The 16,246-nt window shown below is 50.0% G+C and overlaps 1 long non-coding RNA gene across 1 annotated transcript; it reads left to right on the top strand.

The window, feature by feature from the left end:
- Window positions 1–9,311: 9,311 nt before the first annotated feature.
- On the top strand, window positions 9,312–15,292 carry LOC138827088 (uncharacterized). The gene is made up of 4 exons (XR_011371953.1): window positions 9,312–9,406; window positions 12,097–12,292; window positions 13,124–13,256; window positions 15,125–15,292. It is a non-coding gene; the product is annotated as an uncharacterized lncRNA (long non-coding RNA).
- Window positions 15,293–16,246: the final 954 nt, after the last annotated feature.

Raw genomic sequence — 16,246 nt, 5'->3', positions numbered from 1 at the left:
GCTCTACCACTTGAGCCTCAGCACCACATCTGGCTTTTTTGTCTGTGGTTTTGGGGAGCTAGGTGGTTTATGGGAGATAAGAATCTCCTGGACTTTCCTGCCCGGGCTGCTCTGAGTAACATCCATCAGATATCAGCCTCCCAAAGAGCCAGAATGATGGGTGGGAGCCATGAGCTCCTGACTGCCACCATCCATTTATAATCCCTTAGGCCCAGAGCCAGGCCACCTATACTACACCTCCTTGTTGGGAGTAGGAAGCAGACATGAGTGGGTTTGATACTTCAACAACCTACCTATCTTTGAGCATTGTTCTGGGTCAGTCTGATGGAGGCTTCATCCTTATCCACAGCAATGACATGGCTCTGTCACAAGAACAAATGTCCCCCCGGGAGGCGTCAGGTCTGTGGTCTTTCCTCTGAACCCCGCCACCCTAACCAAAACGACACTCCCCAGCAAAGCGTAGTACACACAGAGTGTTTTTATTGTCTTATACCCAGGGTCTTGTCAGATACGTGGGGGTATAGGTCAGAGGCCCGGAATTGTGCTGGCAGGGGGACAAGGCGACACCTTCACATCCACTTTCCTTCAACGGTGTAGCAGAGGGATGTGGGGAAGGACTGATGGGATAGACAATGAATAACCATCACGGTCTAGCCAGGGCACAGAGGGGCTTACCTCAAGGGGCTGGTTCAACAGGCTGGGCAAACAGCTCCTGACCCACAGCCCACATCCAGAGTGAGAGGGCCACCTTGGGTTCCAGCCACATGGGAATGCTGGGCCACCTCCTCCAGCATTCTACCAATTCCTGCGAGAGAGAAAGAGAGAGGGAGAGAGAAGAGACAGAGAGGGAGAGAGAGAGACAGAGGTCCAGAATTACACTTAAGCCAGGTGCCGGTGGCTCGGACCTATAATCCTACCTACACAAGAGGCTGAGATGTGAAGATGGTGGTTCATAGCTGGCTCCAGAGGAATGACTGTGAGACTCTTATCCTCAAAGAACCAACAGAAAACCCGAAGTGATGCTGTGGCTCAGGGGGTAGAGTACTAGCCTTGTTCTGAGGAGCTCAGAGATAGCATCCAGGCCCAGAATTCAATCCCCACAAATGACAAGAAGTGGACTTCCCACACAAGATGGGACTGAATAACACACAGGGTCCTAGGAAGCATGGCAGAGAAATCAGGCCAAGATTCCTGTCAGCTGGGGTCATGAGTAGGTCACCTGGCTTCTCCATGACTCATTTTCCCCAGCTGGAAAAATGAATAGAGTGAAAAATCCCTTCCGCATGGGGACAGGGTAATGATGAAAGGCAGCCATGTTTTGTTTCATAATCCCACACCTGTTGCTTGATTAATAACAGACCCCATCTGAGCCCTTTCCCGGCAACTTCCTGTCATATGCTCACAGAATTGTTGAGAACTGTATCTGACACCTGCTCCCTCTGTGCCTGGCCCTGCTACAGAGACACCTCTGTATTAATCCCTTATTTACTCACAACTGTCCCATGAGGAGACTTAGGTCCAATGGTGGACATCCAACCCAGAGCTTCACCTGTGGTCAAGAATCGGCTGCCGTGAACTAAAGGTTTGGGACAATCCATCTAAAATGATGACTGAGCAGGGCACTAAATGTCTACCACCACCACTACCTCCCCCCCCCCCACATACACACAAACACACCTCCACCATCCTTTGCAGGCAAAGATGTTTTACTTTCTTTCTTTTTGTTGGTTGTGGGGCTTGAACTCTGGGCCTGGGTTCTATCCCTGACCTCTTCAGCGCAAGTCCAGCACTCTACTACTTGAGCCACAGCACCACTTCCGGTTTTCTGGTGCTTTATTGGAGAGAAGAGCCTGAGGGTCTTTCCTGCCCAAGCTGGCTTTTACCCATGATCCTAAGATTCAGCTCCTGAGTACTTAGGATGAGAGCCATGAGCCACTGGCACCCGGCCAAAGAGGCTTTTCTATGCCTGTCATCCTATCCCCTCAGGAGACTGAGATCTGAGGACTTCACTTGGATGCAACCCTTGGCAGCAAAGTCATTGAAAACTCTTATCTCCAATTAAACACCCAAAAACATTGCAAGTGGAGCTCTGGCTCAAATGGTAGAGTGCTAGCTTTGAGCATGAAACCAGGGATGGGACCCAGGCCCTAGTTTTAAGCTTTTTCTAGCATAGACCCACCCAAGAAAAGGAAGCAGGTGAGCACACGGGAGATCAAAGCTCACACACAATACTCAAGACTCACAGAATAGACCCCATCCTGCTCTGAGTCTCTAGATTCTATGTACTAGATCATGGCAGGCTGAGATGGGACTGACCATGCACCAAGTCAGGACATTCAAGTACAATCCATACTGAGGATCCCATGACCTCATCAAGGACTCAAGATCTCTCAATGTCCTGCCTTGACACTGGGCAGTCAGGTGAGATCTAGTTATCCAAACAAAGGATATGGGAATGAATGAATTTCTCAGCCAAGGGATGCAGACTGGAGGGCTCTAGGTCCCTCTCTCTCAGGGAGGAGAAAGGGGTGATCCATCTCAGGAATGTTCCTGGGTTGTGAGTATCCTCAAAGAAACAACCCTGCTCCCACCCCAGTGCCTCCTGATTTCCCACTAGCCTCAACCTTCAGTCGGCCCCTCCCACATCTGCCATCTAGACTAAAGGGTGAGCCAGCAAAGAGACCCACCTCTACCTCTGAGAATGGCAGTCAGGGGGCCCTAGAATCCCCTAGAGGAAGTCTGGGGGCAACACGGGTCTGACTCTTGCCCTCATTCCCTGGGTGTCCTGTTCCAGTGGCACGCTTACCTCTGTCTCTGGTCGAGGAATGAACACTGGGGGTGTCATCTTCAGATTGAGTCAGCAAAAGTGCCAGTGCCCATGGGTGTACTGCACAGGCATCCTGCAGTGGACGACAGCCAGGTTTTCAATGGTGAAACCAGAGTGCCAGGACTTTTAATAGCCATGTGGCTGGGTCGAAGATTCTATCACTGATGGTCTAGGTTGTCAGTTGAGGTCATAGCTCCAATGGCCTGAGTCACTGGATCTGGGATTGTCCTCCCTCTTCATCTTCCTGCTAATCCCTTGCCACCCCCCTCTGGACACTCCCTCAGCCTATACCTCCCTAGCGCTTGGACAGTATCTTCTTATCTGACCAGAAAATAAACTCCATGAGCCAGGGGAAATTGAAACTCTGTGACCCACCCTGAGCCCTAGGGTCTACCCGAGGCTACTTCCCTCTGCAGTCAGCGACCACTCAGATTTGTATGTCATGAAATTGCTGATGTCATGAATGGGTCAGTGGCTTGGTCCTCCACACTAGCTTTAGGCTCTGGAACTGTCCCCACAGAGATTGTGAATGGTTGGCTCCCTTGATCTAGGGACTCCAAACCAAGGCTTGCATGCTCCCTTCTTCCTTCCTTTCCTCCTTTTCTCCCTCCATCCTTCCCTCCTCTCTTTCTCTTTCTTTTCTTTGTGTCACTCCTGGGCATGAACTCAGAGCCTGGGTGCTGTCCCTGAGCCTTTTTACTCAAGGCCAACAGTCTACAGCTTGAGCTGCTAATCCACTTCTGGCATTTTCTTTTTGGTAGTCAGTTGGAGATAAAGAGTCTCAAGCCTCCTAAGTAGCTAGGATGAGAGGTGTGAGGCACCAGCATCCAGCTCAAACCAAGATTTCTTCATGTGCTGTGGAACCAGCACTGGAACCTTTCATCGTGTATGACTCCAACTCTCTCTCCCCCAGGAACTGGCACACACTGTAACGTTTTGTTAAATAGATGAGCATCTGTCTATGACAATACTACAGAAAAGTCCCATCCAACTCAGGTAAGCATCCTGGGTGGGGGTAAAGCCTGATGTACCTCTCCCACAGTTCTCCCTCCTCCCTCTTCCCACCCTCCTGGTGCCACCGCACTTAACTCTTTTGGTTCCAAGGACGTGAGCCATGTACTCACTGTATTCTGGGGCCTCTAGGATGCCTATCTTCTCAAAGATCTCTGTCCAGCCACTGACCAGCTGTATGGCACTCTATTCCCCACTCAGCTGTGAACAAGGTTGTCCTGAGTTGAAAGCTTGGCTCAAGGGGCCTCCTCTGCACTCCCTAGTGCCAGACTGGATGGTCCACCATATCCAGCTCCCAATTTTCATGTTGTAGAAAAGGATCCCTGAGGCATCCTGGGTCTCTGAATCTCCCAGAGTCCAGTACAGGTCCTGGGAATTGTCTCTGCTCACAGCAATCAGGCTGCAGATGGCAAGGTCACAATCTCTGCTCCCCACAACATTCTCGAATGTAGTGATCACCCTAGAGAGAGCCGGAGGAGAATTGGCAGCTGCCAGAGAAAGGCAGTCAAGGCACGGCGTTCATATCAGGAGACCATTTGGCTCCGCAACTCTGCTTGTGCTGCTTGAATATCATTGTTTGGTGGCTGAAATGGTCCTTCTCATTTGACCCATTATCCCAAGCATTAGTAGAAATTGCCAGCTTCAAGGAAAAAACCCTGGAAAAGCTGGCATTTCAACTTGTCCCAATCAAACTTAAAGGGTTCCAAAGTCAGCGGTCCCCTTTTCCTTCCAGGCAGCCTACAGTAGGTTACAGAAAATGGCATTCAGAGAGCCCTAGCTAATTGCCATGTCCTGATACCAAGCAGGCTCCAGCAGGGGCAAACACTTGCCTACCATTGCCTAGCTGGAAACAGCCCAGGAGGGACACAGATTGGAGACTGCAGAACTCCAGGTAGGACTACCCACCAGTGCACTGCCCCTAGAGTGAATCCACGCCACCACTGGGGGCCAAGAGCACCCTCCCCAGATGCCCACTTACATGGTCAATACCCTGGGTAAGATTCTCCTCTCATCCTCAGTCGTGGTGAACCATCTGCTATGTCACACCGTTCATCACTTCCCAGACCCTCCTAGATTCACAGCCCCTGCCCTACTACCTCCCATCTAATTCCCTATTTATGTTTGGCAGACTCATTCCCAACCTTGAATTAGCTCCAACTATACACACCAGAGCAGACTGTCTGGCTGGAAGAGTGCGGCTGTGATCACAGTAGCCTCATGAGCCTTCTGGCTAAAGACGAAGGGCAGGTGTCCACTCTGGTCTGCGGTTCACACAGGCCTCCAAGAAGAGACCCACGCAGGTCCAGCAGCTACTGTGGGCTGCAGAAAAGGGGAAGAAAGAGGTGGAAAGGAACATCTACTGAGACCTTCTCTAAAGGAGCCATGAAACGGTGAAAGAGAAAACAAAAATTATGGCTGGGCTCATACCGGACATTAATTGAAAAAGAATAACAAATACACACATACACACAAATAAAATGCTTTTGCTCTTTTTAGACAAGGTGACTGTACAATGAGAAAGATGATCTCTCTCTCTCTGTCTCTCTTTATCTCTCTCTCTCTGTCTCTTTCTCTCTCTCTCTCTCTCGCACGCACACACACACACACACACACACACACACACACACACACACACACACAGATTCAGAGCAGTTTCTCTCCTGAGTTTGTTGGTTTCTCACCTGGGCAATGTACTAGCTGGAGCACAGGGGTTCCCTTGTCAGAACCAAGGGATCTCACCCAAGGGGAACAATGCTCTCATAATGCAGAAGGGCCAGACCTTCCCATTGGTAACAACAAGCCTTGACTCCCCATTCACCAAAACCCTAGACCAGGATGCTGGGTGAAGGACTTCCGAGACACGTGGCTTCTCAGAGCCTGGACAGAAAACAAAGCAGGTGCCTCCAGAAAGGTGTCTGACCAGGGGTGGGGGCGTTGTTGGGGACTTTGATGGGGTCCTAAAGGCTATATACATGGATGGACTCCCTACTTCCCTCCTACATACTTCTGAGCAACGTGGCAAATTCTTGGTGAGGACTAGGAGACTAGATGGACTGGTAGCACTAGCAGAAGCTGGCAGAACTGGGAAATGTGATCACCCAGTCAGAACTGTTGAATGCTGGGGTTGGGGTACAGGCCGGTTATATGTGTGTCAGAGGGGGTGTGTTTTTCTCCCAAATACCCACCTTCTATCTGACCCCAGTGCCCTCACCTCTGTAGTGGGCTCTTCTGGGAATGACCTCAGGTGAAAGGGTGACTGAGCGCAGAAGACAAGGGCTCACACAACAACGGAGTCTATCTTCTGCATCCAACAACCCCTGCCCAGCAAAAGGGAAAAGAACCGAGAAGGTAGGTGTGGAGGTGCAGCTCCCCACCTCTGACTAAAGCCACCAGGTTCCCACCAGGGAGAGGAAGGGTGCACATGCACAGCTGTGTGGTTCCCACTGCTCCAGGCCAGGGGTTCTGTGGTCTCCTCTCCTCCTCATCCCTGCAGCTCCCCTTTTCCTGGAACACTGGCCACTAGGGATGAGGGTGGGATCCCCAGGTGGACACCCACCTCCACCCCCCACCCCTGGGGTGCATTTGTGGCAGAGCCAGGACAGACTGTGGGGCACGGTGGAGGCACAGACAGGGCAGGATGGGGAGGCAAGAGGCAAGGGTCCGGGTCCGTGAGGGTGGGGGGAAGGGTAGAGTGGGGGATGGGGTTTACAGGGGGGGTTGTGGAGTGCAGGAGCTCAGGTCGGCCACTCACGTGTGCTGCTGGAAGAAGCTGTAGGCTGCGACTCCGCGTGGCGCCAGGAGTCTGAGAACCGAGGGCTGGAACCAAGTCAGGGCCACCAGCAGGCCAGGGGCGCAACATCTCCGCCAGGTGACTGCTATAGGCTCCGCGGGTCCCAGCCAGCAGCACCATGTTTGAAACCCAGCGCGGGCGCGTGGTGAAGCTGTGCGCAGCCTCTGCTCTTCCTCAGCCACCACCGCAGCCTCAGCGGCCTCCTAACCTGTGGCCGCCGCCGCCTCAGCAGCCACTGCCTCTGCCGTGCTCCCCGCACCGGGACCTCAGACTCAGGGCCACCATGGCTGGGCGCCTCCGAGGGGCTGCGTGTGGCGATGTGCCTGCCTTGCAGGATCCGCATGCTCTGCGCACCCGGCCAGGCCCCACACTATGATCGGAGCAGCCGCCAGCCATTGAAGCCATTTCCACGGGTGCTAGTGCTCCTGCTCGCTCTTCTCCCAGCTCTCCCTGGGCCCCACACTCCTCTCCTGGGACACCCCGCCCCTTCTGCGCACACACCCCTGCCCCCTTGTGCCCCTGGCCATTGCTGCCACCAAAGTGTGCTCCTGGGCCCCGCCCCCTCCTCCCCTGGGTCCCACCCCCCACCCCTGGCCACAATTGCAGCCCTGACTGGGCCCTGAGGCTTCTAGACCATGGCAATTGCAGCCTTACCTCAGCTCAACATTACCCCCACCCCCAGTACCGGCCCAGGGGATCGAATCTCCCCTCAGCTCCACGGCTGGAGGAGACTCTCCTCCATCCCCCTCCACTCCACACACCAAGCAGTTGCATGGTGACACTCCTGTGTGTATGTGTGTTTGTGTTTGTGTCTGTGTGATTGTTGGGGATAACCACCTCTCAAGGACTCAGAACATAGCACCCTTTGGGATGACTCAGCACACAGCACACTTCCAAAATCAACACAAAGCACCCTGTGTAAATGACTCAGCACACAGCTCCCCTTGAAGGACTCAGCATGTAGTATGCTGAGTACTCTACCCAGCACCCGTTGAAGGAGGGAGTCTATAGCCCACAGTGTAAAGGACTCAGTGAATGGCACCCTTTGGGATGACTCAGCAAACAGCATCTTTTTAAGGACTCAGCATATAACTCCCATGAGGGAAGGACCCAGTAAATAGCGCCCTGTGAAGGACTCAGCACATAGCTGTATGTCACAAGTTCAGCTGTCATTAGAATTAGGGTGCTTTCTTCAGTATCACCATTCTTCAGAAACACTTCACAAATCCTACCAGTTCACATTTAGACAAGCTGTGTTTTATGAGGGAAGTCAGCTGGGGGTCTTTAACTAAAAGCTTGGGGGCCCTGTCCCTGAGCTCTTTGGTTCAATGCTAGAGCTCTAACACTTGGAGGCACAGATCCAATTTTGTTTTTTGGGGTTTTTCTTTGACAGGTCTTATGGTGATAAGTAAGGCCAAGTTAGGGTATCCGTGGGCAAAGGCTCTTAGCTCAGCCTGGAGCTGACCTCTCCCTTCCCTGTTGCCCTGGAAAGCTGGGCCTCCTGGAGCTCTCTGGGCCTAGGGTGGAACAGACCTACTCAGGCATCAGCAATCAGGGTGAGCAAAAGTCAGCTTGGCCCTAGTAACTTGCCCATTTTGAACTCTAGAGGATAATGGCATGAGACCGCATGTTCCGTGTGTGGCCACCAGGGGGCAGGAGTGGCCCACAATAGGGATTGTACTTGTCACTTGTGTTTACTCTTGCTTCCCTGGGGCCCCCAATCATGATTCAAAGCGACCATGGACAGCAAAGTCCTTGAGACTCATACCTACAATTAACCATCAAAAAGGAAGTGGGGCTGCACACACACACACACACACACACACACACACACACACACCACATGAATGCAAAATCAGAGATTTCTACACTGCAGTCTTTGGGTATTCTCTACTTTTTCCCCCAGTAAGCCTGGTGGCTGCTGGCCCAGGTGTTTGGTGCATACAACATCACCTGGCATCTTCAATTTTGGAGGAACAGAATGGCTAGAAGGTCAACCTTCCCCCATCCCGGCTCCTTGATTGGGTCATTGTCTATCCAGGCCCTTTGGGGCTCCTTTACAGACTCGCCAAGATGCCTTCAAAAGGCATCACATACTGGGCACTGGTGGCTCATGCCTGTCATTCTAGCTACGCAGGAATCTGAGATCTGGAGGATCATGGTGCCAAGCCAGTCTGGGCAGGACAGTGTATGAGACTCTTATCGATGAACCATCAGAAAACAAAAATGGCATTGTGGCTCAAGTGGTAGAGTGCCAGCCTTGAGAAAAAGAGCTCAGGGACAGCCTTCATGACCAACAACAACACGGAGAGGCATTGCATGATGTCTTTGGGATTGGCATGGGCCAAATGTAATTGGAATTAATTATAATTGGAATTAATCAAGTCCTCCAAGACAAAGCAGTACCTCCTTTAATCCTGTGCTCCTCCATCGTCTCACCCCCTGGCCTTGTTCGTGCTTTGGGTCAGCATGGTTCTGGCTGGATGGGAGGGCTCCAAGGAAGATCCCAGAGCAATCACCCCACCTCCTTCTGCCCTGCTCACCCTGATGCTTCTGCTCTTTGCCATAGACCTTCTTCCTGGAATCCATCCATGAGGTCATCACCACCATCATAGTGGTGAGTGGTGGGTGTGGCCTAACTAGGGGCAGTCAGAGGTGGAAGTAGGTCTGGGACTAGGAGCTTCCACTTTGGGTGTGGGCTGAGGCCTGGGCTGACTTTTATTTCATCCTGACCCTTGCAGTGGTGGGGAGACAGTGTAGACTTCACATTGAGTCAGGTAAGATTGGAATCTGGAGGACCACTTGTGTGGGGAAGGATGTGGGACTCAGGGGGCCACTGTTGTTGGTATTTTCTTGGGACTCCCCCCTCCCTCTCTCATCCCTCAATGGTAGAAGAAAAACTTCAACTCAGGGTGTGGGAAGAGGGGGCAGGGGAATATTTTGGGTTGAACCAGACTTGTGCTTCATATTCATCCTAGCCCCTACTTCCTATTTATCTGAGGAATGGCCATATGGGTTTGGGAGGGGGAAAAATCATCCTAGCTGAGAATGTGGATCAGTGGTAGAGTGTTTGCCTAGCATGCCAGAAGTCACCAATGGGCCACCAATAGGCCATTAGATGTCCCTTGAGTTTGGGCCAACTCCCTTCAGCCTCTGCCCTACCCTACCCCCAGTTTAACCTTCCCGTTGCCCGGCAGATGGAGGCCTGAGAGAAAGCCACTTGGTCACCTAGTTCTGGTGGCTAACGCTTTTGAGAGTCAGTATGTCACATAGAGAGTCGTCATCTACATCAGTCTACCGGAGAAAGTGAGAAAGCACTCCTCACTTGAGCCTGGAAGCTGTGGGCAGATCTGGATGTGGGGCATCTGGGGCAGGACCTGCTCCTTGGGGGAATCCACTATGGGGTCGGGAACACTGACCTCTCCTCTGGCAGTTTCCATGCTGTCTTCAAGTTGCTTCTGAAGCAGTGTTGGGGAGGGGGATGGGAGGCTCAGCCTGTGCTGGCATCTGGAAACTGCTGTCTGTGCTTTCCCTGACTAGGAGTGACAGCAGCTCCTCAACACTCTCCTCTTCTCGATCTTCTCCTGAGACAGCCAGTGCATGCACTGGGCTTTTTCCCAACATAGCTCATTCAGGAACAACATCTGCTTTTTACACACCATGAGGGACTCCTTGATAGTTTGGATGTGTGCCAAAAGCTGGCTGCATCAATGCTGGAGCTCACCTGCTGGACTCTGGAAGTCCACCTCATCAGGCAGGTCATGGATGAGGGTCTGTGGCTCCAGCTCAGTCTGGCACTGAGCTGCTGGGTTGGCCATGGGGTGCCTGAAGCTAGCCCACCATTCTTGGGTCAGGAGTTTCCCCCTGTGGATCTCATCCTCCAAGAGCACTCTCAGAGCCATGTCACTCTTGGTCTGGGGAACCTCTCCATCCTGTGTGATGGTCACATGGGGTGGGGGGGATTCACCTCGTTACCTTTTGCTTCTCCAGGGCTCATCCCTTCCCCTTCCCCAGGGAAAGCCAGGAAGCTCAGCTGGGCTTGCAGGCATTCCTCCTGTGATCTGGTGGCTTCCAGGCACTTGAGAGTGTCCTGCCACTTCGGGGACACCACCTGGTCCCTCCAGTTTGTTGAGCCCTTCACTTGCATCAGCTGCTCCAGCAGCTGGATCTGCCTCTCTAAGTGCTGCTGCAGGGCCTCCTTCTCAGACCACAATCGCTCATTGGAGACAATGTGCCATTCACAGGAGGTTCTGAACTCCTGCACTGGCCCAGGGACTGCTCCTGCTGCTCCTGAGCTGCTTGGCTCTCTCTCTCTCAGCCACCACTATCCATTTCTCTATCTTCTTCTCTGAGCAGTCCTACTGCTCCCGCAGATGTTTCTTCATCTGCTGCTTTGTGTCCAGGATGCTGGCAAGCTCCTCCTTCTCACTACTCATCCGGTGGAGAGTGTCCCACAGCAGGGCCAGCTTTTCCTCCGGTTGTCTATCCCACACACATGCACATCGTGGGGTCTCAGGGGTCTCCTGCTGATCCTAGGCTTTCTCCTCCAGTCTCTGCAGTTGCTCCTACTGCTCCACGTCCTGAAGACGGAGACTGGTTTTCCTGGACCTGGATATGAAGTTGTTCCTCCAGGTTATTCAACTCCATCTTCAGTACCTAATGCCCTCCAGAGCTTGTTGGAACTTGCATATTCTCTTCTTCATGTTGCTCCTCTGTACCTACAGCACTTCCACCTTCTGCTGCAACTCTGTGTTCACTTGCTCCAGGTCATCAAAGTTTCTGGTATTTTCCTCGAGCTGAAGGATCACATCATTCAGCTGTTTGAGGAACATTTTGGTCTTCTCCTTTGCAGCAGTGACCAGAGAAGCCACTATCTCCAGCTCTGCCACACCCCACTCTGTAGCTTGTAGGCAGCTGGTGAGAGCTTCATGCTCCCTTTCTCTGTCATCAGCGGCCTACTGCACTTGGGCCAGTGCACATTGTAAATCGCTTTCTGCCGAAACCAACCACTGTATGGGTGCCTTTTGGATTTCTACCTCCATTTTTGGTGCTGCATGTATCTGGTCTATCTTCTCCCTCTCTTACTCCCATTGACCCTGCGGGTCTGTCTCCCTACTTCAGTGGTTGGATATTGGCACAGAGTGCCTGGTTTCTTCTTTTCTGTGGTCCAGGGTGGGCATCATATGCAGGTAGCATCTCTGTGGATCCTTGGTGGGATTGGGACCCTTGACACTCTGGACCCTGGTGGCTGTGACTGAGTCCAAAGGCAGGGTAGGCCCATGGTCGGCATCACCTTTCGCTGGACTCTCCATACAATCTCGCTCCCCAGTGGTGTTTGTCTTGGGGATCCCTCCCTTTTTCATGTTCTTTGTTTTCTTGAATGTTTCAGGTCTGTCGGGAGGATACTGCTGGTGTTCTTGTGGCAGCTTTTTGCCCACAGTTCTCTCACTGATTCTTATTGTTTCAGACATCTGAGCGCCAGGACGGGAAAGTTGGGCTGGCTACATTCCCAGGCTCTAGAAAATCTTCTATTCTCCCACTCACTGACTAGGACATCGTTTCCTACTCTACCTCAAAGTCACCTGGAGTCTCTTGCTCACCACTCAGCGACCTCTACATTCCTCAACTGCTGATAGTGGTGTCACCCAACAGAGGGATTCCAGGTGCTACTGGGAAGCATGTAATATGGGCATGTCCACTATTCTTGGATCCCATTAGTGAAAAAGAACGATGAAAAAATGGGGGTGTGCCTGGAATCCTGGGATGCAGACCAAGTGGGCCTAGTCAACATGACAGCAGCTCCTTTACCAGGAAAGTCTGTCCAATCCAGTTGGGGACAAGAGGGAGACCTGCTTTAGCCAGATGGCTGCACAGATTGTTGTGTATGTCTGTTTTTGCCAGTCCTGGACCTTGAACTCAGCATCTGGTCACAGTCCATGAGGTGTTCTTGCTCAAGATTAGCCCTCTACCACTGGAGCCACACAGCTCTACTTCTGGCTTTGTTGGCATTGAGGTTGGACAGGTGTCTCAAGGACTTTCCTGCCTAGGGTTACTTTGACCATGATCCTCCTATCACAGCCTTGTAAGTATCAAGGAGGACTGGTGAGAGCCACTGGTGCTTGGCTAATCATTGTTCGGGATTATGGCTTCCTCAGTAGCCTGCAAGCCTTCAGCAATGCAAGGTGAAGTATGTTTTGGAGCCAGATCACTCAGACCCAGATGGCCATACTGCAAAGTAAGAAAATGTAAAAATGCCATCCTGCCACTTTTTTCTGTGCAATTCCCCCGTTGCACAGGGCCTGAAGTTCTAGGATCCCAGGATAGCTTGTGTTTCCAGCGGCTGCACCCCAGCCTATGGTGATGAAAGCTGAGGCACGGTTACCATGACCTGAGTTCAAGACCATGCTTGGCAAAAAAAGCAAAAAAGCAGAAAAAAATTAGCTCCCTGGCTTGCAATTCACGCTGTTTCTCCTACCTTTGATTTTGAACTTAAGGCCTGGGTAACTCTGAAGCACTGTGGACGAAGGGGAAGCTCACCATGCTTGAAGACAAGAAAGTGAGGCCTGGTCCCTAGGCATGAATTAAAGTCCCAGCCCTGGAAAAATTCTATTTATATATATTGTAAAGGTAAGATTTCTACTTACATATAGATTTTCAGTCCATGTCCTGTTTGTATTGGTTATTTATTGTATTTTTGTTTTATTCATTTATTTTCCATTTTTTAATTGTGAAAATACTGTACATAGGGGATACAATTACATGGGCAAGATAATGAGTACATTTCATATCAAGCATTGTAGCCTCCTCCTTTGTTTCCACTTCCCATCCCTTCCCATGTTCCCTCTCACCCCCCCAACCAATCCTCCCTGCTCCTCCCCCGCACTCCCCCTGCACCAATGTTGTAAAGTTCATTTTTGACATAACGACTTGTACATCTCATTGCTGCAATGGGTCCACCTGTATCCCTATTTAAACGATTAATTTTTCCTGTTCCCCTCCACAAATTATACCGACATCAAATACAGTGAAAGCAGGTGTTATACTGTGGGAGAGGGACGTACAAAGCAACAAAGAAATAATATTATACATGTGTTAGAAACAATCACAAGAGAGAGAAAAATCATTTGAGTACATATCTTAGGGTTCATTTCCCTAACATCACCTTATCTGACCTATTCTGCTTGACCCAGACATATACTAGATATTGCAAATAAGGGAAACCATGGGACCTATGCTTCTTTGGGCCTGGCTTACTTCACTTAATATAATTTTTTCCAAGTCTTTCCATTTCCTAATAAATGGGGCAATGTCATTCTTTCTGATGGAGGCATAGAATTCCATTGTGTATATATACTACGTTTTCTTGATCCATTCATCTACTGAGGGGCATCTGGGTTGGTTCCATATCTTAGCTATAGTAAATAGTGCTGCAATAAACATAGTCGTGCTGGTAGCTTTAGTGTGGTCTTGTTTGTAAACATTTGGGTAAATGCTCAAAAGTGGAATTGCTGGGTCATAGGAGAGTTCTATGTGAAGTCTTTTGAGGAACCTCCATACTACTTTCCAAAGTGGTTGAACAAGTTTACACTCCCACCAACAATGCAGTAAGGTTCTCTTCTGTCCACATCCCCTCCAGCATCGGTTGTTATTAGAGTTCTTGATTATAGGCATTCTAACTGGTGTGAGGTGGTATCTCAATATTGTTTTGATTTGCATTTCTTTTATGGCTAGGGAGGTTGAGCATTTCTTCATGTGTCTATTGGCCATGCATCTTTCCTCTTCAGAGAAGTTTCTCTTTAAGTCTTTTGCCCACTCTTTTATTGGGCAATTGTTTCTTTGAGGATTTGTTGTTGGGCGATTTAATTTTCTGAGTTCCCAGTATATTTTAGATATGAGATTTTATATTGACTCTGATGACACACATTCCATTCATGATATTGATGACAACCCATCACATAGTATCTAGATTTGCACATGTGTTCTCCATCATGTCTGACACCCAGGACTCTCAGAGAAAAGGAAAACAGCTATCACACTCAGCTTCTTACTCCATGATCCAATTGTTGGCAGTGCTGGGATCTGAACTCAGGGCCTAGCAGACCCAATTCAGACCCTGAATGGGTGTGTCAAAACTGCAACCTCTAGCCAATGAAGCTGCCAGGGCATTTCCAGACCCTGAGATTGAGCTGCAGGAGTGGACAAAATAGCCATACATGGATAGACAGGTGGTAGAACAACAAAAAAAAATATTTGTACATAGTGGCAGAGATATCTACCTAATATTCAATGACATCAACTACATTCCTACTAACTCTTAGGACTTTATTATGCCACCATTGAAGGAATAGTATTCTTTTCATGCTTAATTAACCATTCATTAAGATGAATCATTGTCCTAGGATCACTGCCTCTAATTTTGGACTTGACCAATACACGCAGAAACTTCTCATTCAATCATGCGTTTGCTAACATTTCATTGTTATTCCCATGCATAGGAACAAGTATCTTGGGATCTCCCCGCACTGGTAGGTGTCAGGACCAGGATTCAAGCTCAGGGCCTATTTTGCCGCATGGGCCTATGGTTTCCCTGATGGGCCGTTAGCCTTCTCCAATGCAAGGTGAAGTACCATTTGCAGCCGTGTAATTCAGACCCAGGATGGTCACCGTGCAAAACAAGAAAATATAAAAAATCTATCCTGCCACATTTTTTCTCTCATTTTTCTGTCATCTTTTCCTGTCATTTTTCTGTCAGTTTTACCTGCAAAGTTTTAGAGCCTAGGATCCAAGGATCGGCTACAGGCCCATGGGAGCCCACCAGCCTGAGGTGATCGAAGCTGAGGCAGAGTTGTCATGAACTGAGTTCAAGTCCCATGCTTGGCAATAATAATAATAATAATAATAATAATAATAATAATAATAATAACAATAACACACCCTGGCTCAGAATTCTCACCATTTTTCTGCCACCTCTGAGATTCCAACTCAGGACTGGGTAACTTTGTTGCACTGTGGGGGAAAGTGAAGCTCACCATCCTTAAAGACTACAAGGTCAGGCCTAGTCTCAGGGCCTGAACTGAAGCCCGAGCACTGGCAAAAATCATATGCTCACCTACTTTATACATAGGATCTCTCTTTACATAGGGATGTGGAATGCATCATGCATTCAGTGTAGTTATTCTTTTTATTGTGTGCCTTAGTCATGGATGCATTTTGTATTTTATTGTATAAGATGACAGCTATAACTGTGCTGACATGGATGGCAACTGATTCCCATGAATATAGAGTTGCCTATATAGCATACTGCATCCTAGCTGAGACCCAGGACTTTCACAGGACAGAGAAACAGGTGCAACGATTGGCTTCTCACATCAGGATTCATCTTTTGGCAGTGCTGGGATCTGACCTCGGGGAATGGCAGGACCAATAGGCGAATGGGTCCAGGTAAGCACACCAGACTGTGATACACTAAGGAGCGAGGCCATTCCCAGGACCTGAAATTGAGCCCCGCGTGGGCGTGGGGCAGGGCGGAGAAGGGGAGCACAACAGTCATCCTTTCATAATCTAAAGGTAGTATGTAAATAAGTACATATTTGTATAGAGTAGGATGGCAACCAGTG

This window comes from Dipodomys merriami, unplaced genomic scaffold, assembly GCF_024711535.1.
Source record: "Dipodomys merriami isolate MVZ:Mamm:240054 unplaced genomic scaffold, mDipMer1.0.p SCAF_150, whole genome shotgun sequence".
Classification (NCBI taxonomy): domain Eukaryota; kingdom Metazoa; phylum Chordata; class Mammalia; order Rodentia; family Heteromyidae; genus Dipodomys; species Dipodomys merriami.
This window is presented reverse-complemented; position numbering and strand designations above follow the sequence as displayed.